This window comes from Protopterus annectens, chromosome 5.part0 (assembly GCF_019279795.1).
Source record: "Protopterus annectens isolate FY-2018-M chromosome 5.part0, PAN1.0, whole genome shotgun sequence".
Classification (NCBI taxonomy): Eukaryota; Metazoa; Chordata; order Ceratodontiformes; family Protopteridae; genus Protopterus; species Protopterus annectens.
This window is the reverse complement of record NC_056735.1, coordinates 8,107,002-8,132,102: the sequence shown is the minus strand read 5'-3', so window position 1 is coordinate 8,132,102 and position 25,101 is coordinate 8,107,002.

Genomic DNA, 25,101 nt, shown 5'->3' with positions numbered 1-25,101 from the left:
CATCTTCATATACATATGGATACAGACCAATGACACATATGGAGGGTTCACAGTATGTAGACCTTTATAGTATTACTTTACATTACCTGTGTTTGTCACAGCTGCTTGTGTTGCTGTCTGGTTCTCTGTCCTGCTGCTCCACTTCCCAGTTGTCAGCTTTCAGGTGGCTGTTGCTGAACAATTTGTTTGTGTCTGCTTAATTGCAATTTTCTCTGTCTCTGTCTCTCTCTCTCTCTGTCTGTCTCTCACGTCCTTCTCAGGGTGCAATGAAAGTATTGCATGTGTGGACTGGGAGTATAGCATACTTTTGTAGGTATCTGCATATGCCCATGTGATGGCCTCTGCACCAATTGTTAGCCAGCATTTGCTAATTGCATGCAGCCAGTTGTGTACTGATTGCAGTTCTCACTGTGATTTCAGAACAGTGCTATAAAAAGGTATGTGAGATAGGCATAGCCCTTTCAGATTTTAAGGGCAGGGACCATGCTGTTATGCTGTGGACAATGTTCTGTGAGTGTAAAGGTTGGTATCTCTCTCATATTTCCAGGTGTGTTGTAGATTAACATTCCTCCATTCATTTCTCCAGTTTCCTGTACTAACTGTGTATGTTCACTGACACCTACAACTACTACTACTGTTAATGTGTGTGTGCTTTCCTTTCACTTTTGTTTGCACTTTGTTGCTAAGGCTTCAATAGTTGCCCTTTACAGTCACTACTTGTATGCCTGCTAGATGTCCTGACTGTAGTGTGCTGCTCTAGCTTTCCTATTTTCCATGTACATTCACACCTTGGAATGCTTGCTATATCTGCTAGGGTGTTACAGCATGCAGTGTGGTCTGGCCATGGTGTGGGCCTTGACATCTATTAGGGTATTTGAGTATGCTGCTGAGCAGGCCCCAGAGACTTTCAGGTTCATCTGTTATGTGCCTCATGGAATGGTACATATCAGTGGGGTACACCCATTAAAATGTCTGGTATGCTGCAGTTGTGACTGTGGGTTAGCATGAGCATATGTATTACTACACTTTTTCTGCCATGCAAGTGATGAATACTTTCAGGACTCCATAGTTACCATTGCATGTGTTACACCTTTCTGCCTACTGTTTGTACATTTCACATGGGGTCTGTGGGCATCCCTGTAAGTCATTCACAGTTGCTATGTCTAGGCTCTTAACTATTCAAATATGGTGGTGTCAGACCCATCATGTGTACAGATATTTGCAGGTTGTCCACATTTCTGCCTCATATTTTGGTCAATATCTCATGCACACCTTTTCTGGCAAATCACTCTGGGCTCAAGTCAGAATATGGTGACAAACATTCAAGTTTCAGACTGCATACCCTTCCAAACATCCCACAAAGTGCAGACCCTGTTACTCTCTGAACTGTCTGCGTTTGTTGTAACATTATTTGTAATGTGTCCCTGGTTTTGGGCCTTTGCTCCACATATTTTATTACTTGGTCCAGATGTGTTCCTGTAAGAGGTTGTGGGGTATGGGCAGTGCTTATCCTGCTGTGAGTATGTGTGTGGCTTGCAAGGTGCTATAGTGACATTATTACCTACTAGCTTCCAACTAGCATGGCTGTTTCTGTTCACACACTACTATTATGGAAATCCACTAGTTTTGATAGTAATTCTAAATGGCATGCTTTGTGTACTACACATCTATATTCCCTTTACATTCATTCCTACTATTACATGATATATTTATTTTAGCACAATGTTCTTGTATAAGAGTCATGGCTTAGTGGTAAGTCATGCAGGCTACTTGTTCCCAAGGTCCTGGGTTTGGGACTCACAGTGGGATTTTATTTTGCTTTTGAACTGAGTACAGGACCTGTCAATCAAAGTGACTAAGGCACTTTTAAGCAGTTGTAACCGGGTTAGCGCTGGTTTGCGTGGAGCTCACGCATGCGCACTGGCGGTTAGCTCCGTGCACACCCGCTTACAACCGCTTAAACATGCTTACTCATGCGCACACCCGCGCTATTTTCTTTGAAAGAAAAGAAAATGGGGAGACAGGAAAGTGGTGAAAAAGGGGTCACAAAGAGGGTAAGACAGTAGGGAAACAAGCTTGGGATGTGCAGGAGGGATGTAGGTAAGGCCCATAGCTGCCCATTTCTTCATCAGCAACAGCTGTGCATATGTATGTAATTTGGTGTGACATTTGAAACCTTCCACCCCTGAGAGAGGTGTCAGGACAACAATAATACTTGTTGTACAGCCAATTGTAATTGATAGGTTCCATGTCCAGCAGACATGTGTGCTAAATGGGCAGCTATGTATGGGGCGTAATTTTTTGTGGGTACAGAGTGCCCTTTTTTTTTTTTTTTTCAGGTGAGAGTGGTATGTCAGGTGAAGGAAGTCGGTACAGCTGGGGAGGTAGGTTGGGTAGGTAAACAGACAAGACAAACAAGACGCATACAGGGGCGGTGTATGACACGTGTGGGGGGGTTACGCAATTGACAGGGACGGAGGTTTGGCTATCCAGAGCCCATGAGCCCACAGATGGCAACAGTGGAACTGATATCCCCACCCATAGGCAGTTGCCACTGTTCCTTCACTGCCCAGGATGGGGCTGTGCTGGGGGCTGTGTAGGCAGGGCAACAGGCATGCCCATTAGTTGCGCCACCCGTGCCTCGAGCTGGTGTAGGGGCTCGAGAACAAAGTCCCGAATCTCCCTACGCACCACAGTCCGGACACTATGGAGGGTGAGTGGTGGTTCTCCTTCGGCCACACTTGCAGAGGGGGGGCGAGCCCCATCCCCTGCAGCGCTTCCACCCGCAGGTGGCACAGGGCCACCGGAGGAGGGTCCGGACTCGGCACTAGTGCCAGGTGCACTCGCCAGCTGAGGTGGGAGAGGTGGGTCCTCTGGAACCCGCCTTCCCTGTCGTCCTATGTTTTGCATTATGTCATGACAGTTTGGGTTAGTGACATATAATACCATTCACAATTAGTTGTAACAGCATGCATTAGTATTCCCATTAACCAAACACCCAGATATTCACACCATTGAACAGCGTGCATAACACATGCATAATTTGAACAGAAATACACAGTCCAACAACATGTAGGGTTAATTGATGGCAACAGGCCATCAGGTGTGGATGTATGAACAGGGCAGATGCATCAACGGACATGCAAATATATATGACCCAACAGGACAAATGTCCAGGGGTGTTAATTGTGATTGCACATACCATTTTCACGTGGAATGGGTTATATGTGGTTATAGGGTGGGGTAAAGAAAGTAATATTAACACCTTCGAATAACAATACATATGCTGTACATTTCTAATAGCTACAGTTATATACACACTACTGTTCTAACTACAGTTTCCTGTATGATAACTATTTCAACTTGGTGATAGGACTGTTACTGCAACATCAATATACATTTTATGGTTCTTCATACACATTGATATCTAGCTTTGTTCAGCTACATCATCCTGCTACATTTGCTTTATATAGCTGTAGACAAGTGTGGATGTTTGGTATATCAGACAATCATCCTATCTGCATATTGCAGACTGAGAGCAACATATCCAGATTTTGGGATACACATTCCAGATGCAGCAACACTTTGAACAGATTTTGCTGTTTGGTTTTGAATCTCACATGCATTTCATTCTGTCTTGACTGCAGTATACTTTATTCAGGGGTTATTACTACTGTATTGCTGGATTCATGACACTTTCTCACACTCTCTCACTTGCTTTCATTTTACTATTCAGGATGGTACTTCTAGGCTTTATTGACATGTTTTACCAGTAGTTATTACAATCCTTTCTAGCAGTCTCACTTCTGTCATGTTTCAGTATTTCCACAGGGATATATTTCACACGTGATTTCATCATCTTCTGCAGCTATACTTTTCAGCCTGCTGCAAGTTGTGTACTATTTTCTTACAGGTAGGGCATTTTTATTTCAGAATATATGTCAGACAGTTTCATTTTTTGGTTAAACTTACAGGCTGAAAACACTTTTGTAATCAAGCAATACTTGCATACACTTTCACACTGTTACTTGCAGATTTTATTCCTTACTGACTACACTGCACTCTTTTGCTGACTGTCATACTTTTATATTTCTTTACAGTTACTGGTAGTAGATTACTGACCTGCCTGATGGCGCAACTGCACCAGCCTATCGCCATAGGCTCTGCGGTTTGCAGAACGGACACCTGCAGCTGTAATATAAATGAAGTAATATTGGAATACACATCTCCATAATATCAGCTAGTTTAATTTCTTACATACATAATTAAATGTTACTTACTCAGTAGTGGGGCGTATTTGCCGGGCCTCCTGGATCCAAAGGTTCAGTTGGTCCTGCTTGCGTCTCTTCAGGTCCGCATGGTGGTGACGGACCTGCTCACCAGTCCTTGGAATCCCTGTGGCACTGGTGAGATCATGAGCCAACCGGTCCCATGCCTTGGCCCTGTATGCTCCCCAAAGGACCTGGCCCTGCACGAGTTGGGCCTCATGATTATGAACTAGGAGCCAGACCATGTACCTGGACTCCTCAACACCCCACCTCTGTGCTCAAAAGTGACTACCCTCTCCTACTCCTGTCATTCTGCCTGCAGGTCAGTTCTACAATTGTTTATGCTGTGTATTCCTGCCTATGGGGCTTATATAGTCCGTTTTTCCCGCACATATCTGTGATTGGCCATTTTGGAATTGTATCAACTTCAGTAAACCTGCATTGTCATGCTCCAGTTTGTATTCATTCCTATATATTAGCTATTATTGCATTTTTAGGTACTGCTGTCATGGCTTGATGATTTGGTACCTTGACTATGGTCTATAGTATCCTGGGTTCGAACCTGGCCACTGCTTTTTATTTTTCATGACTGTCTAGACATGCTGAGGGGTGTGTCTGTGTAAAGGCAGTTTTGATACAGCTTGCTTAACGTTGCCCGTCGGTTAGCTCGTTTGCGCGGTGCGCAGCTCCACGCAAACGGGGTATGCTGCTTTAAGCCTCATTTGGCTATCGGCACGCATATTACACTCAGCTCAGTTAGGGGCACATAGATTTAGCGTGTTAGACCACTGCTCAGCTATGGGCACTCATTTTGCGCCAGTTAAACCCCTGCTCATCTACGGGCACATGCACTCACTCTGTTAAACTGTAGCTCAGCTATGAGCACATCTGGCATTTTTTCTTCTTTTGTTACCTCACATGTCTTCAATATAAATGGGCTATTTCATTACATTTTACATAAATTGTGGTTTTATGTGTACATATTTGTTAGGGACTTGTTTCCTGCTTATTTTGAAAAAAAAAAAAATTGGTGTTGTGGGGGCTCAAACCATGAATGCCTGCTCTTCAGCCAACATCTCTACTGCTACGCTATTGCTTTCTGGTTTATTTTGCATATTTAGTTCTTATATGCTTTCCCACTGACTGCTAACTGTAGCCGAGCGCACTCATGGTTAAACATCTTTACAATTTAAAAAATATATATAACATGTTCATTTATATATATTTTATGTTCATAGTCTGTGGGGGCATGTGTTGTGTTGTGTTTATTCACATTTCCGTGGACTCTGTTGTGGGTGTTTACTTTGGGCACTTTTACACTTCTGGGGGCGTGTCCGCTTGCAGGGCTCAGCCTATGGACACGCCCCCTACTGTCTTACACGGACCGTGTTAGACTTAGGTGTGATTCAGCATGCTCTCATGAATATGCAAAGCATGCTGACATCACTCCGTTTAACTGCAGCCTCCATGTAAGAGTTATAACTCTTACAGGGAGGCTTCGTGAATCCTGGGGAATGTCTTAACTGATAATTTAATAAAGATGTTTAAAAAAAGATCATGCGAATGCAAAGTCTAGATTTCTAGCAACGTCCTAATATGTAAAGGTAATATCTGTCCCTAATTTTAAGCCTGTCTCCACCAGTATTTTTTAACTTTCTCCTTATTTTTTTTAGCTAAGAGGTTGAGAAGTATTTGGATGTGAGGGATTGCAGTGATTTGCACACTGTATTTTGACAGTAGTGAGATGAGAAGATAAATTCTTGCATCTCAGTTATTTATTTATTTATTCATTCATTTGATGACAAACACCTGTGGTATAAGGGAAAGGTAATCGAATGAGAAGAGGCCATGAATTTATTTGGACTGCAGGTTAAAGATTGCCTTCCCTATCAAGGATTGATATCAGAGTATAGGCAAAGAGAAACGAATAGTGGGGTGTCCTGAATGAAAGACCAGCACTGGTAGAATTCTTCATAGAATCCAGAACAGAAGCTGCCATTAAAAAAGGAGTAATTAGTACAACATATAAAATATTGCATGATAACTATAAGAATCAATCAGAGGTGGTTAGAAGGGATTGGGAAGAGAGATTGGATAAGTAATTCACAAAGAAACAATGGGATGGATATATGTATGTCACCCAAATATGCAACAAAACAGGTTCAGTGCAAACTTCACCCCCCTCCCCCCCCAAAGGAGAGATAACTATCCCAGCGGAGTGTAGCCTCCCAGACATCTCAAATGCGCAGGTGAAAGCTGCTCTCTCTAAAGCTAAAAACACAGCATCAATGGGACTGGATGGTGTCCCCGGCTGTGTGCTACACGAGCTAAATAAGGAATTAAACCCGCACATAAGGCAGCTGTTTAATCTCAGCCTTACCACAGGATACGTGCCCAAGGAGTGGTGTACGGCAACTGTGGTCCCACTCCACAAAGGCGGTGCCTCTATGGACCCTGGTAATTACCGCCCCATAAGCTTAACAAGTCTAGTCTGCAAAGCTATGGAAAGGATCATAATGGATCTCATAAACAAAGACATAGGGGACTTGCAGACATTGGACCCGACCCAGTTTGGCTTCGTCAAGGACAGATCATGCCTTTTGAACTTGGTCGACTTCTTCGAAACAGTCACCAAGGCCATTGATGAGGGAAAGGCAGTCCATACAGCCTACCTTGACCTTGCAAAGGCTTTCGACACAATACCCCACTCAGGTATTGTAGAAAAACTTACCAGCTTAAATGTAAACCCATATGTCACAAGATGGGTTGCAAACTGGCTTAAGGACAGAACCCACAGGGTTAGAGTTGCTGGCTTATGTCAGACTCCAAGCCAGTCACAAGTGGTGTCCCACAGGGCTCGGTCCTTGGCTCTATTGTTCGGCATCTACTTCTCAGAAGTACAGGCCAACATGGGAGGACTTTGGCTGACAAAGTTTGCAAACTGGGCCATAGTGGAAAGTGCATCGACACGGATATCCTTCAGAAGGGACTCATGGAAACAGATAGCTGGTGCCAGAGCCATGGCCTGAAGTTAAATGCCAAAAATGTATAGTCATACCTTCGAAAAACAAGGTAACCCCAAGCTACCATATAGGTGGCAATCCACTAAGCACAGAAGAGGTTATCAGAGACCTGGGGACCCAGGTTGACAGTGGCCTTTCTTTTGACACTCACGCTGCTAAAGTGGTTAGAAAGACCTTCTACATTGCCCACCTGATCATGAAGGGATTCACATCCAGATCTAGTGAGGTCATTGTTCCCTGTACTCTTCACTTATCAGACCAATGATCGAGTACAATGCCCCATTCGGGATGTATCTCACCCGACATCTGCAGCAATTGGAGAGACCCGAAAGTTCCTCACCAAAAGGATAAAGGACTCCAAAATCTGTCATATGCTGCCAGACTGAAGAAACTCCAGCTCTATTCAGTCGCATACCGCCTGCTCAGAGGTGACATGTGCCTGACATACAAGGCCATGTCCAACCTGGAATTAATGGACATGCTCCACCTCAAAAAATCCAAATCCACCAAAACCACTAGAGCAAGTGACTTAAACCTTAGCACGGATATAAATAGGACGTGCTGGAGGGATAGATTTATCACTCAGAGACTCCCTATGCTGTGGAATAAAATCCCGGTCCATGTGAGGCAGAGCACCTCGCTGGCTCTGTTCAAGAGAAATTTTGACCTGTGGATGGGAGATCGTAGGTTTACCCCGGGAATCATCTCTGTGTCACTGCTGGACAGAGGCACAACAAACTAATGGGTACAGTATTTTTTCATATAAGGGGTGGTGTAAGCTACAAAAATTTGGGCTAGGCTTATAAATGCCTTAGGGCAGATAGCCTAGTATAAACCTATGAACCTATAAAATCTAGATGCTTTATGATTTTTGCTTGGAAATGTTTACATAGATATTTTTATACCCCAAGTAGACTCCAGAGAATTTTTCTTCAGGTAAACAGCAAATGTTGGAGGTGTGATGGGAAAGAAATAGGTACTTGGGAATATTTTCTGGGAGTGTGCTGAGTTGGTGGACTTTAAGGATTCTGTGCGGGATGCACTGTCACACATGCTGGGTGGGCGAATTGGTATGACAAGGGAGATAATTCTTCTGAGCTATGATACAGAATTGGAATTGCCTAGACATGGTAAGGCCTTGTTGTGTCCAGTTATGGTGGCTGCTAAAAAAGCAATTAGTAGAAAATGGAAAGCAAAATCTAAACCAACTAGTAACCGAGATAAAACTACTGGAATTAAGATCTTTATAAAAGGGTAGGAGCAAACTACATAGGAAAAATGGGAATTGTGGGAACAATACATACAGGGGAAGAATGAGGTTTAAAAGAAGGCAGGACTTAAATGAGCCATGTAATGTGTGACTGAAAATGACTGGGTAGATAACTGATGTATAATGTTTGTAATTAGGAGTGTGACAGTATGGTTTGTGATGTAAAATGCTTCCAACTAGGATTGTGTTGATGTGGTTCATTTTCTTTTATATAAATATATGATTGCTTATGTCATAAGTGAAGATTTAATAAAGATGTTTCTTGTTTAAAAAAGGGTGCAGGAATTAATGTATTTAATTATGCTTAGGTTATATGATATATAGCAATATATATTAAGTATGTTTGTTAATGTTAATTTAATACAGTTTGATTACTTATGTATAAATGTAAATTTGAACGTGTCACAAGTGATAATTCAATAAAAGTGTTTAAAAAAAACACCTGTGGTATACAGTCACAGTTATATCGGTGGCTGTAACAGATCATGTTTGTGTGTGTATATGCACTTATGTGTCAGGGCATAGTTCCTTGACACTGTCTGAACTTGATGGTCATATCTGGGTTTGTGTTTATATGTGTGGGGGTACAGATACTCTCAGCTGTCCTTAATTTTGCAAAACATGTTTGATGGTTTGTGTCAAACTTTGGTCTGTTCCTCATAGTCTTTTTTTCTGTCAAATCAGTTAGGATTGCAGACTTAATAAACTTCAAACACAAAAGAATGAAAAAGCAAAACCTGTTATTTTAACAAGTTTCTAAATATATAAAAGCAATAGCTTTCCTGCTCCTGATTTTTGTCCCTTGTTCACCACAATTTTTAGCTTTCTCCTTGATTCTTGAGGTAAAAGGCTGAGATGCCCAGGGTGGATTGCACACCATTCTGACAGTAGTGCTATGAAAAGATAAATTTCTGTGTAGCAGTTTCAGGTATTTATTCATTTGTTTATTACAGCTGAATACCTGAGGTATACAATCACAGCCTTGCAGGTAACTGTAATTGATGGCCTCATTTGTGTGTGCCTGTGTAAGGGACTAAAATAAATTACTATTGTCAGTAGTTATGTTTTTTTATTACATTCTGGTACCTGAGGTATATGCAGTCAGTACAGATGGCATTAATTGCTGGATGCATGAGTTGTTTGTGGATGAAAGTGATTGAGATTGTTGTCATTTGTGAAAGTTAAGCAGTCATTATTTTAGCTTTGCATAGGTAGTGTGCATTTTTATGAACTCAGCTAGAGGCTATTTTGTGACATTTGGATATCTAAAGTCCACACATTTAATAAACTGGCTGTAACTGATGAGCGTGAGGATGGTCTATGATGAAAATGACTGAAAATGTGCAGGAGAGAGGTTGCGAAGTATCTAAAAATTGTAAGTTGTCATAATTTTTTTCACTTTCCATCACAGTTAAACATCAGCATGGTACTCAATAAATGTCTGTCTGTGGCAGCCTGTGCGCAGGATATGTGTGAGGCCAGCTGATTGTTCGCAAAGTGTTGCATCGAGTGGCATTGTCATTTAACACCACTTGGTTCCCTGGCCGAGTTTTTGGCTATGATTCCTTCAGTCTGTAGTCTGCATGCACTCCCAGTGTGAACTTTTCCCTGTGCTTTGTTTCCTTCTCCCAGACCCCCAACTGTGTAATATATGCCTCTGGCCATTTGTACTTTTACTTTCATTGAAGCCTAACACAAGAAGGGTGCACAGACTGTATCTCTCTCTCTCTGTCTTGGGAGGGGCAGGAAGGTGAGGGAAGCTAAAAAGTAAGATAACATGAAACAGCAAAAAGAAAAAAAAAACAAATTTATCTGAATTGTGTGGAGCTAGAAAGTAAAAAAAAACAGAAGCACAGGAGATGCACAGAGCAGACTAGTGTGCAATGTGGGGTGCAGGAATACTTTTTTAGGGCTCCATTTCACCTAAGGCAGTCATTTTTAAATATTCTAGAAATACCTTTCCCTTTCTATGGAATATGATGATTCCCCCTTTTTTGGCTCTAAGTGCCTTACGTTCCTTTGCCAGTTTTTCTCCAGTAAATTCCAGCCCCCTCTTGTCTATTCTCTGAACCCCTAATTGCAGCCAACCCCATCAGCAGAATCTCCTTTCTCCATTCCTGCATTGGCTTAGTTCTTAGAATACTTTCTGCTATTTTATGAATATGATGGAATGCAATGGAACAACTGGTCACCACTCCCACAAGAGACAGCATGTGGACCTGAGGTCATCACCAACATGGGGACTCTATGTTCCACACCAGAGGTAAACCCCTCATTGATAAGGTCGATACGACAAATTTCCTGGACATCCATATCCCATCCTACCCCCAGCCAAGGGAAATCACTTTTGAGGTTTATAAAGAGCCCAACTTTGCACTTCTCAAGACTGGGGGTGGAATCCTTGAAGCCCCTGGGCGGAGAGAGGATAATACAACCCAATCACTTGAGATGCTTACAAATACATTCTGACACACAGGAATGCATGGATTGTGCTTCCATCCCAGTAAAACCAGGCCTCTCCTCCAAAACGGGGCCGGTCTGGTGGACCCTGGCCATAGTATTATATAACAGAAGGAGGAAGCTACTACATGACAGAGCAAAATCCCAAAGGAAGGCATCTACAGTCAGTATTAGCAAGAAACTTTGATCCCTCATAAAATCATCAAAGGCCAGTTTGAAGAAAAATTTGCCCTGGACACTAAAGACCAATCACAAGGCCTTCTTTAGTTATGTCAGGAACATAGGCGGAAACTCGGAATGCTCTCTAGATAGTTTGCATAAGCGGTACAAAAATATACCCGAACACAGACACTGTAGCATCCCTGTGAACAGATTCAGTTCAAACTTCCTCCCCCCTTCCCCAAAGACAACGCCTATCCCAACTAGATGTAACCTCCTGACATCACAGTTACACAGGTGGCTGCCTCAAGCAAAAACACAGCATCTATGGGACCAGGCGGTGTCCCAGGCGCTGGCTGTGTCTTACAGGAACTCCAAGAAGAACTGAACCCTCACATTAAATCACTGTTATTTCAAACTTAGCCTTTACTACAGGATATGTACCCAAAGAATGGGTAGTACAGCTACAGTGGCCCCACTCCACAAAAGGTGGTGCCACAGCGGACCACTGGGAAACTATGCCCCATAAGCCTGAGAGCTAGTCACAGATGGTCTGTAAAGCTGTGGCGTATTACCCTATCATGGAACTCATAAACAAAAAGACATTGGGAGCCTCCAGACACTGGACCCTACACAGATTACGGCTTTGTTAAGGGCAGATCTTGCCTCTTAAGCCTAGTTGATTTCTTTGAAACAGTTACCAAAGAAACCATAGATGAGGGCAAAGGTAGTCCACACAGCCTACCTGGACCTCACAAAAGCAACTTTGACACAATACCCCTTTCGGGCATCATAAATAAGCTTACCAGCTTAAATATCAACCCCTATATATCACAAGATGGGTTTGCAAACTGGCTCAGAGATAGAACCCACATGGTTAGAATTGCACTTGGGTGCCATGTCCAAATCCAAACCAGTTACAAGTGGTGTCCCACAGAGAATCGTTCTGGGACCTCTCTTGATTCCGGTATATACTTCTCTGAGGTTCAGGCTAACAGAGAGGTTATGGCTGACCAAAGTTAGATGACTGCAAACTGGGGCCATAATTGAATCTCCAGCTGACACAAGCATCCTCAAAGGGTCTCACAGAGCCGGATGCTTGGTGCCAGAGCCCTGACCTCAAGCTAAATGCTAAAAAGTGCATAGTCATCCCTTTGGGAAAAACAAGGTGCCACAAATTACCACACAGGTGGTAATCCCATTAAAAGCGGAAGACATGATTAGAGGTTTGGGGACCCAAGCGTAGATAGTAATCTCTCCTTTGATAATCCACGTTGCCAAAGTGGTTAGAAAAGACCTTTATATAGCCCACCTTATCACGAGGTTGGCATCTAGATCAGAGAGGTCATTGTGCCCTCTACTCATCACTCGCCGGGCCCATAAATGGGCCCACAATGCCCTTTTCTGGGATGTACCTTACCCGACACCTGCAGCAACTGGAGAGACCCCAAAGTACCTCACCAAGAGGATCCATGGGCTACAAACAGATGTCCTGTACAGCTTTCGACTAAAGAAATTCCGAAATACACTCAGTTGCTTACACGCCTACTCAGGAATCAATGCCTGGCATTACAAAAATATGTCAAACCTTAGAATTAATGGACATGCTCCACCTCCAAAAATCCAAGTCCCTTAGAGCTACTGCGCTCCAGGGACCCTAAACCTCAACACAAAAATAAATAGAACATGCTGGAGGGACAGATTCATTTCCCAGAGGCTCCCCTCACTCCTGGAATAGAATCCCAATTCATGTTAGACATAGCCCTAAGCTGATCCTCTTCAAGCGAAATTGTGGGCCGATGGATGGAGTAATCGCCAAATTCACCCTGGGATCTCTGTGTCCTGCTATGACAGAGGCACAGTAAACTAATCTAAAAGGTACCTTCATGACCTACTTTAGAGGCACAGTGGCTAAATCTTATAGGGAAGGAAGCCAAATACACTCTGGCTAGGCTTATAAATGCCCTAGGGTAGATAGCGTAGTATCTACCTATGAACCTATGATGTACTGTATGTTTATTGTTATTCTCCTTAATGATGGATATTCAAAATCCCAGTCTCTCCTTATTCCTTGAGCTCCCCCGCTTCATCATCATCCCTTTCCACTTCAAATTATAGCTTTCTACTTGTGTAATGTATAGGATCCTTAACTGTGTAGCTCTGAAATGCCCCTTCAAATCAGATAATCCCAAACCGCCTTGTTCTATTGGAAGGATCAACTTATCCAACTTGACTCTTGCCCCCCAATCCTTTAGCTCTTTATTAATTCTTATCCACAACTTCTCTTCTGGTCAATAAAAATGTGCCTGAATTGTGTATAAAATTAAAGGGACTAAAACATTTTCACTGCTTGAATTGATTTTGCATCATGTTTTGGTTTGTTTTATAAAAAGGTATAGTGTAGCAAATCAGTGAGGATTGCACTGAGGTCATTAAATAATTACAGACATTTGATTTTCAGTCTTAGTTTTCAGACAAGATCACGCTGTTGCAGAAAATGGAAACCAAAGTCTAAACCAACTGTATTTCAAGTATTGAATATTTTAACAGAGACAAAAGAATTGGAAGTAGAATCTTTAGAAAAAGGAAGGAGCAAATTGCATAGAAATAAATGAACAATACATGTAGAATAATGTTCAGGAGGAGAGTGGTTTAAAAGGAAGGCAGGAACCCAGGCAATTTATGTAATCTTGGGCTGATGATATGTGATGCATAATTTATAGAATTGGAAACATGTTAACATGGTTTGTTTTCTTTTATATCAATGTATGTTTGCCAATGTCTTAACTGATAATTTAATAAATATGTTTAAAAAAAGATCATGCGAATGCAAAGTCTAGATTTCTAGCAACGTCCTAATATGTAAAAAGGTAATAATATCTGTCCCTAATTTTAAGCCTGTCTCATAAAGTATTTTTTAACTTTCTCCTTATTTTTTTTAGCTAAGAGGTTGAGAAGTATTTGGATGTGAGGGGTTGCAGTGATTTGCACACTGTATTTTGACAGTAGAGAGATGAGAAGATAAATTCTTGCATCTCAGTTATTTTATTTATTTATTCATTCATTTTGGTGACAAAACACCTGCAATTGAGTATATAGGGAGAAGGTAATAGAGATGAGAAGAGGCCATGAATTTATGTTGGACTGCAGGTTAAGGTGCCTTCTATCAAGGATTGATATCAGAGTATAGGCAAAAGAAATGAATAGTGGAAACGGAGTCCTGAATAAGAAGAGACCAGCACTGGTAGGAATTCTTCATAGAATCCAGAAGTTTAGAAGCTGCCAAATTAAAAAAGGAGTAATTAGTACAACATATAAAATATTGCATGATAACTTCATAAGAGATCAATCAGAGGGTGGTTAGAAGGGATTGGGAAGAGGTGGATAAGTAATTCACAAAGAAACAATGGGAGGATATATGTATGTCACCCAAATATGCAACAAAATCTAGACACTTTATGATTTTTGCTTGGAAATGTTTACATAGATATTTTTATACCCCAAGTAGACTCCAGAGAATTTTTCTTCAGGTAAACAGCAAATGTTGGAGGTGTGATGGGAAAGAAATAGGTACTTGGGAATATTTTCTGGGAGTGTGCTGAGTTGTTGGACTTTAAGGATTCTGTGCGGGATGCACTGTCACACATGCTGGGTGGGCGAATTGGTATGACAAGGGAGATAATTTTTCTGAGCTATGATACAGAATTGGAATTGCCTAGACATGGTAAGGCCTTGCTGTGTCCAGTTATGGTGGCTGCTAAAAAAGCAATTAGCAGAAAATGGAAAGCAAAATGTAAACCAACTAGTAACCGAGATAAAACTACTGGAATTAAGATCTTTAGAAAAGGGTAGGAGCAAACTACATAGGAAAAATGGGAATTGTGGAAACAATACATACAGGGGAGGAATCAGGTTTAAAAGAAGGCAGGACTTAAATGAGCCATGTAATGTGTGACTGAAAATGACTGGGTAGATAACTGATGTATAATGTTTGTAACTGGGAGTGTGACAGTATGGTTTGTGATGTAAAATGCTTCCAACTAGGATTGTGTTGATGTGGTTCATTCTCTTTTATATAAATATATGATTGCTTATGTCATAAGTGATGATTTAATAAAGATGTTTCTTGTTTAAAAAAGGGTGCAGGAATTAATTTATTTAATTATGCTTAGGTTATATGATATATAGCAATATATATTAAGTATGTTTGTTAATGTTAATTTAATACAGTTTGATTACTTATGTAGAAATGTAAATTTGAACGTGTCACAAGTGATAATTCAATAAAAGTGTTTAAAAAAAAACACCTGTGGTATACAGTCACAGTCATATCGGTGGCTGTAACTGATCATGTTTGTGTGTGTATATGCACTTATGTGTCAGGGCATAGCTCCTTGACACTGTCTGAACTTGATGGTCATATCTGGGTTTGTGTTTATATGTGTGGGGGTACAGATACTCTCAGCTCTCCTTAATTTTGCAAAACATGTTTGATGGTTTGTGTCAAATTTTGGTCTGTTCTTCATAGTCTTTGTTTCTGTCAAATCAGTTAGGATTGCAGACTTAATAAACTTCAAACACAAAAGAATGAAAAAGCAAAACCTGTTATTTTAACACGTTTCTAAATATATAAAAGCAATAGCTTTTCTGCTCCTGATTTTTGTCCCTTGTTCACCACAATTTTTAGCTTTCTCCTTGATTCTTGAGGTAAAAGGCTGAGATGCCCAGGGTGGATTGCACACCATTCTGACAGTAGGGCTATGAAAAGATAAATTTCTGTGTAGCAGTTTCAGGTATTTATTCATTTGTTTATTACAGCTGAATACCTGAGGTATACAATCACAGCCTTGCAAGTAACTGTAATTGATGGGCTCATTTGTGTGTGCCTGTGTAAGGGACTAAAATAGATTACTATTGTCAGTAGTTATGTTTTTTTATTACATTCTGGTACCTGAGGTATATGCAGTCAGTACAGATGGCATTAATTGCTGGATGCATGAGTTGTTTGTGGATGAAAGTGATTGAGATTGTTGTCATTTGTGAAAGTTAAGCAGTCATTATTTTAGCTTTGCATAGGTAGTGTGCATTTTTATGAACTCAGCTAGAGGCTATTTTGTGACATTTGGATATCTAAAGTCCGCACATTTAATAAACTGGCTGTAACTGATGAGCGTGAGGATGGTCTATGATGAAAATGACTGAAAATGTGCAGGAGAGAGGTTGCAAAGTATCTAAAAATTGTAAGTTGTCATAATTTTTTTCACTTTCCATCACAGTCAAACATCAGCATGGTACTCAATAAATGTCTGTCTGTGGCAGCCTGTGCGCAGGATATGTGTGAGGCCAGCTGATTGTCCGCAAAGTGTTGCATCGAGTGGCATTGTCATTTAACACCACTTGGTTCCCTGGCCGGGTTTTTGGCTATGAGTCCTTCAGTCTGTAGTCTGCATGCACTCCCAGTGTGAACTTTTCCCTGTGCTTTGTTTCCTTCTCCCAGACCCCCAACTGTGTAATATATGCCTCTGGCCATTTGTACTTTTACTTTCATTGAAGCCTAACACAAGAAGGGTGCACAGGATGTATCTCTCTCTCTCTGTCTTGGGAGGGGCAGGAAGGTGAGGGAAGCTAAAAAGTAAGATAACATGAAACAGCAAAAAGAAAAAAAAAACAAATTTATCTGAATTGTGTGGAGCTAGAAAGTAAAAAAAAAAAAACAGAAGCACAGGAGATGCACAGGGCAGACTAGTGTGCAATGTGGGGTGCAGGAATACTTTTTAGGGCTCCATTTCACCCAAGGCAGGTCTTGCTGATTGCAGTGAAATATATGGGTACATATTGAGGCAGTCTGTGAATGAAAATTAATCTGTTGTTTGATCACGAGTAATAGTGTTTGACCTGCTGTAATAAAGCCCCACCCGGTCAAGTACTTACTGCAGCCCCACACCCTTGTTTTGAGATCACCAGCCACTACTATCAATAAGAGAGGTGAAAAGATGTTTACAGAGATTACAAATAGGGAACTGAGAACCATGGGGGTCAAAAACAGATTTCCATAGTTAAAAAAATGCTGCATGTGATTCTGTAATAGAAACTAAGCTATAAAATGACATTGACAGTGGACAAAGCACATAGAATGTATATCTATAATAAAGTAGACTGTTGTACAAGAACCTCTCAACCTCTTAGAGCAAAAAATCTGGACAAAGCCTAAAATGATGGGGGGACAAATAGGGACAGATTTTAAATATTGCTCTTAAAAACTTAGAAAGTTGATAGAATAATAGGTTTTGTCACTAGTTCAGTTGTTGAGATTTGTAATATAGAGAAAATAAAACAATGTGGTCACTTGTTAATTCCTGATCTCACATTATGTTATAAATGGTAAATAGCTATTCTCTTTCCACTCTCAGACTACCTCCTTACTAACAATCTCTTTTCCAATACTCAGCATGGTTTCCGACCAAACCATAGCACCACCACTGCCTTACTCTCCTTTACTAACGCTATCCTTCAGCATAAAAACAATGGCTATCTCTCCTCTGCTACTTTCCTAGACCTGTCTAAAGCATTTGACATGGTCCCACACAAACAGCTCATCTCTGTCCTCAATAACCTATCCTTCTCTCAATCAGTCACTAACTGGTTTCAGAGTTACCTGTCTGACTGCCAACAATCCGTTGTATGGCAGAATGACATATCTCCCCAACTACCTGTCTCTATAGGGGTTCCCCAAGGATCCATCTTTGGACCCCTACTCTTCTCTATTTTCACCAATAATCTAGCCTCTGCCACCAAACATGGCACACTCATACAATACGCAGATGACTCAACCATCATCTGCTCAGCCCAGTCCCTACCCAAACTGCAAAAAGTCACACAGGAAACCTTTTCCTCTGTTGAAACTTGGTTATCCAATTCCCAATTAATACTCAACCCAAACAAAACTAAACTACTCATCTTCCAACCCACCAAACATACTCAAAACAACTCTCACTTTAACATCTCAGCAAAAGACAACACCACTATACACCCAACAGAACACACCAAATTGCTAGGAGTGGAAATAGACAATAAACTAAAATTTGACATTCACATATCCATGACCATAAAAAAAGTCCACAAAAAACTAGGAGCGTTATACAGAAATAAGCACCTTTTCACCAAAGCAACAAAGATTTCAGTAGCAAATTCCCACCTTATCTCCACCCTACTTTATGCCTCTCCAATATATACCAACCTAAGGCAATGCGATCTAAACAAGCTAGAGACCTGCTACAACAAAATCGCCAAATTTGCCACAGGGGCATCCTACCGTAGTCACCACTGTCTCTCACTTGCTGAACTGGGCTGGCTTGAATCCTCTCACCTCCTTCAATGGTATCAACTCTCACTAGCCCACAAACTAGTAAACCATCCACTAAATGTCTCATCCCTCCAGAATCTACTCCAACCCTATCGCACCACCAGACCACTAAGATCCAGTAACAAGAATCACTTGCAGATCACTAAAGCCAATAACCTTACAAGGGCTGATTATTTGGGTTAGAAGGGTGGCCTAATGGTTAAGGTGTTTGCCTTGCAAACACAAGGTGCAGGGTTTGAGTCTCACAAAGGATTATTGGCTAGGCTTAAAAATAGCTCGCAAGGGCAGTTAGCTTAGTACTAATCTATGAACCTATCATCAGTAACAATTGTTAATGTATGTTATGTACTTCGCAGAAAAAGATTCTAGTTGTCTACTGATGTACTATGTTTTTCATCTGTAACTCTGTTTGTAATTAACTGCTATGTTAATCAAATTGTTAATCGCAATGTAACTACTGTCTGTATATTTTAACTGTGGAGCTTTTCTCACCGGGCCTCCGTTGAAAATGGACCTAGTCCAGTCGGAGTGTCGGACACTCCCGGTCAACAAATGTAAATAAATAATACATAAATAAATGTGTGCGTGCGTGTGTGCTTAACTGTTTTTGTTTAATGAGCTCTATTACATCTATTTTGATATTAGAAACAGAATAATTTATTGATATAGTTGGATTTGCTTGCCTAACAATAGCCCCTTATTGACAATTAAAGGTAAGCACTGATAGTCTGCTTTTAGTATTGTACAAACATAAAACGTTTGTAAGAGTAATCATTGCATCACGCATCGGAACTGAATTGTATGTAAAACTGTAAATGTGGTAGCTAAAGTATTCATATTGCTTACGAATATATGGTGCATTTGGGAAAAATATATGACTAAAATAAATAAATTGTCTGGAAATGAAAATGTATCACTATGTTCTAATTCACAAGAATAGGGTTATAATGGAAATTGTGTGTATGGTGTGCGTACGATCCTGTTTCGGTGACGTTAATGTATTGATATGATAAGTTCAGTCAGCCGGTAATGCCAGATGTTAGCGTTTCATTGTTATTCTTCAAAAAAAAAAAAAAAAAAAAAACAGACATTGAGGCAAAGCATTAGCTTTTTAAGTGAATCAAGAAATATTTAAAAATCGTCCTTGATTTTGAGCCTTTGTTTCCCCATTAATTTTTGGTTTATTCCATAAATAAAAAAATAAAAAAAACATATCAGAAGTCGAGGGGAATGCCAGTTAAGGCAGGGGTTTAAATATGTTAAGTGTTGACGTGCTGCTTTCTATGGTGTATGGTTTGATTCCCCCAGACTCCAAGTATCTACTATGTGACCCAAATCTAGTCACTCAGCCAAAGTTTTGAGTTATCCTTCCGAAGGGTGCCCTGTAAGTCAAGTAACCCACTTCCTTAAGCTGTACAAGAACTGCAGTGTGGTGTGCCTTGGGTCGTACGGTACCACTTTCTTAACGCACTTTCTATTTTACTGTATTGAAATGTCTGGATTAAAAGTCACAGCGCTGAGTTCGAGGTGGAGGTGACCGGGTATGAAACTCCTCTGTAGACAAATTACACAGACGCACCTTTCCCTTAAATTTAAGTCTCATGTTGCGATATCTTGCGAAAGGCAGGGTAATAACATAAGCACGGAAACCTAGAACTTAACAATCTCCATGAATGTGAATAGAAATACTTAAGTGCCGACCTTTAAATAAAAATCATATTTTCCCTACAGAAGGGTGGAAACACATGTATTTATTGGCCATATCAAAATTTAGGACCATGCGCCCCCTGTCGGAAGGTATGGCTGTGTGATCCCATGTTCAGTTCCCTGTTTGAGTGAAACAGGAACAGCTCCAGAGACGGCGGTGTCAGTCCACAACTCCTCTTCGGGAGTAGACAAGAGTCTCCGAAGGACTCCGGGAAACTAGGGTTAGGGGAAAGCAGACAAGATTTTGGGTACGGTTTCCAGGAGCCACCCATAGGTATCGAGTCCGTAGGCATTGTATGGAATAAATCAGTTGGACGACGTCGAGACTGCAGAAAGGTAAGAAAGTTTATGCACGAAGGTAGTGGCCCATCCTCAAAATATGCTGAAGTTAGTCCGCCTCCTGTTTTTATTAAGGCTAAAGTGTAGTCTTACTTTGTCCTCTCTCTCTCTCTTTTTTTTATTGTGGGGTAGTGGAATTGAAAACCGGACTGGGAGCCAAGCTTCCCTACAGGATTGTCCCGAGCGTTGGGATTAGAGGGAATTAATTGTCCTTCCCCACTGGTTCGTACTTCCTATCTGTTGGTGTGGCCTTTGATTTGGACTTCACCTGGAATTTGCGGGCATTGATATAAGTTTTGACACAAAATAGTAAACTTTTTAACATTTGGGCGTGCACTTTGGGTGTACTTATCCGCCTTTCCTCGTGTATTTGGTGTTTTCCTTCAGCTCCATGGTAGTTTCCTTGTAAATTACGCTATTTCCTGTGGAACGGCAGCTGCTGTGGGTGTCTCCTGCTGCCAGGATACGAGTTTGTAAATTCACTGTTCGTGTTGTATTTTCGTGTGAACTGTGATTGTGTCACTTGCCTCTTGCAACAGGAATGGTGCATTTTTATTATTAGTGTCACAATGACTTTTTTCTAAGATTGTGCATCATTGTGGAATTTTGTACACCCCCTAGTATTTTTCTATGTTGACATCTCTCGGCTGTTCCTCACACAGTCCTCAGCCCCTTATCTCCAGAATCAGTGATAGCGAGGACCACATTTTAAAATAGCAAAGCTGTTAACTTCAAACGTGGGCGGACTAAGAAAATGTTAATTCAACACTTATTTTTTGAAGTACAACAAGTCTACAACTTGACACTAACAGCAATGACACCATCTTTTTTCTCCCTAAATCACCAGTTTTACTTGGGATGGTGAACTTAACTCGGGGACAGCTGTGAAATACATCTCTGCCTAAAAGCAGTGATGTAAGAAAAGGTGCAGCATAATAAGTAAATAGTGGCACAAGTATAATAAAATTTCACTATTTTTTTACTTCAGAAGAAACACATGCTCTTTCACATCATGTCAACTCTTCTTTTGTCATCTTTTAAGTTAGTAGTAAAAGTTTTTTTTTTTTTTTTTTGGAAAAAAAATAAGTGTACTGGATGTGGAGCCTTTGTCCCTGACCTTGGAGATAAGTTGACAGTTATGCTATTTATTTTACTTAAGTGGTGGATGCCCTCACAGCTCTACTCCGTTTGAGTCTTTTGAGCCACAACTTTGGCCACAGCACAAACGATGCAGCTGAAAAGAGAATTACATATTCTTCTTCTTTTGGCTGCTTCCATTAAGGGTTGCCACAGCATTTCAACTGTTTCCATTTCTTCCTGTCCTCTGCATCTTGCTCTTTCACACCAATCACCTACATGTCCTCTCTCACCACATCCATAAACCTTATCTTAGGCCTCCCTCTTTTCCTGTTACATGGCAGCTTCATCCTCAGCATCTTTTTCCCAATATACTCTGCATCCCTCCTCAGCACATGTCCAAACCAACGTAATCTAGCCTCTCTGGCTTTGTCTCCAAACCTTCCAACCTGGGCTGACCCTCTAATATACTTATTCCTAATCCTGTCCATCCTAGCATTAATTAGAGCAGTTCAGTTATTCACTCAGTTTTCATTGGAATATCAGTTTATCCAAACATTGTATTCACACATTGTAATTCAGATATTGATATAGCATGATTTCCATGTTTGCTATCTAATGTTGTCATTGAAGCAGTCCTGAGTGATGCATCTGCAAATACACTGTAAATACACTGTATGGGATTTATGCCTGCAATAGACAGGAACATAGTGATTAATGTCTGTGATTTGCAGTCTCAGTGATACTGGTTGCCCAGCTTGCTTCCTCTCTAAGGTGTCCCATTTGTGTGGACTGCCCATATCCTCCCTGTCTGCTTGTGTTTTTGCAGAGTGCTTTGCTTTCCTCCCTCATGGGAAAATACATGCTCTGTAATCCTTATTGTTTTGTGCATAGGTTTGGTCTTGGGACTAGATAATTGACTGTATCATCATCTGTGATTGACTGCATTGATGTTTGCCAAGCTGCTGTCAGAAGTTACAGTCGACATGCTGTTCATGCAATATTGCTGATTTTATAGATAATACATTGTAAACAGTGTAATGAGTATAAACTATATAAAGTTGTTACTGGCCTATACATACATTAGTGTTGCAAATCACTTTGTATGCACATTGTAGTCAAAGTGGCTACTGTGGATTAGTGTCTGTTATGCTGCATTGTATATTTTGATGATAAATGCATTCACTCCTCTACTACGTTTTGTATTTTGATGATCAGTGCATTCATTCCCCTGCCAGTTTATAACATCTGCAATGAAATTACAGTCGACAGTTTTGTATATTGTCGAGCTGAAAAGTGTTGTGATGTTCATACGTAATGATAGTGCAATGATTACAGACTATATTTTATTTTATTTATTTATTTATTTTACATTTGTTGACCGGGGTAGTCCGACTGAATATATGTCCGTTTTCATTTTCAGTGGAGGCCTGTGGAGAAAAGCTCCAAGATAGTAATACACTTTGAACATTTAGTAAATGCTAGTTTCAAGCAGATTACAGTCATAAGCAATACCAGCATTTAGCACAACTTATAAAACACTTTACAAAACATAACATTATTTTCAAAGTTACATATACATAACATTACATTCAGGTTTAAGACACATTGAACAGCAGCTATACAACTGACCCTTCCTGAAATGGTGTGGTAGAAAAAAATTAGTAGTTGAAGGTAAGGCACCCAAGTAATAGAGAGGTCACTTGGGGTTAGTGCAAGGACATAATCAATGAGTTTTAAGTATTTCTTGAGTTTGTTTTTGAATAGAGTTAGTGAGGGTTCTAGGGTCAAGTCAGCTGGGAGTCTGTTCCATGTTTTTCCAACAGAGATGGCAAACAGAGAGTCCCCATCTGAGTAGTTGGATTTGTATGTTTGAACTAGAAAGTCTAGTGGATGATTGCAGTGGCCAGGTGGTGGTGCAGGGGCTGATAATATTTTTTAGTGCATGTGTATTTTCTGGTTGGTAAAGGACTTTATGTGCCACTGTTAGCTGGTTGAACTGTAGTAGGCTAGGCAGTTCAAGCTATCCTAGGCGATTTAGGTTGTGACCGTGGTGTGTCCGGTAGGCTGTGCCAGTAGCAAATCCGGCAATGTGGTTATAGCAGGATGATAGTTTATTAAGATCAGTTTTGTTTTAAGTTGGAGAATAGAGGTGAGGCTTAGAGAAGAGTTGATAGTAGGTGGGAATGGGCAATTGCAGTTCTAGCGAGTGGGGTAAGGAAAGGTTTGATTCTGTAAAGAGAGCCAAGTTTTTTCGTAATGGTTTTGATAGTTTGATTGATATGCACATCAAACTTCAGGTTGTTGTCAACTATGACACCCAGTAGTTTAGTTTGGGCTTCTGGGGAGATGATAGTGCCATTGATAGCAGTTATGTTGAAGGATGGCGGTGGGGTCCTGCGTTTGAGGGAGAAGAGGAGCACCTTAGTTTTGTTGGGGTTTAGGATTAGATGTTGATCGGAGAGCCATTTTTCCACTGTATTTAAGATATTTTGGGTTAATGTGAATAAAGTAGCTGGTGAGGTGTCAGAACAAATCAAGGTGGAGTCATCCGCATATTGAATGCAGGTAGCATCTAGGATGACTGAATGAAGGTCATTGATAAAGATGGCGAAAAGAAGGGGTCCTAGTATCGAGCCCTGGTGGACTCCTAATGTGATGGGTAGGTGAGATGATAGCTTGTCCTGCCATAGGACTGCCTGTTGCCTGCCCTGCAGGTAGCATTGAAACCATTGGTGTACATGGCTGTTTAAGGAGAAGGCCTTTAAGGTATTTATAAGCATTTTGTGGTCACCCATGTCAAAAGCCTTGGCTAGATCTAGAAAGAGTGCTGAGGATAGTTTATTATTGCGGTTGTGGTTAATGACGTTCGTGAAAGAGAGGAGGGCAGTATTATTACTGTGGTGTGCCATGCTGAACGTTGGACAACAGCTTGTTCTGTGAGGTAGTGCATGAGCTGTCTGTATACACACTTCTCCATAATTTTAGCTAGAGGTGACAGAATAGCTATGGGTCTAAAGTTTGACAGTTCAATGGAACTGCCTCCTTTATGGAGAGGTATGACATGGGAGATTATCCATATAGTGGGTACAGTAGCTTCAGATATAGCTCTGATCAAGATTGAGATGGAGTATGCTATGGTGTCATAGGTTCATAGGTTCATACTAGGCTATCTGCCCGAGGGCATTTACAAGCCTAGCCCATCGTTTTGTGGCTTATGCCACCCCTTTAGTATGGGGAACTATACCCATTATTTTGCTGTGCCTCTGTCGAGCAGTGACACTGAGGTAATCCCTGGGGTATATCTGCGATCTCCCATCCATTGGTCAAGATTTCTCTTGAACAAGGCCAGCGAGGTGCTCTGCCTCACATATACCGGGATTTTGTTCCACAGCATAGGGAGTCTTTGGGTGATGAATCTATCCCTCCAGCACG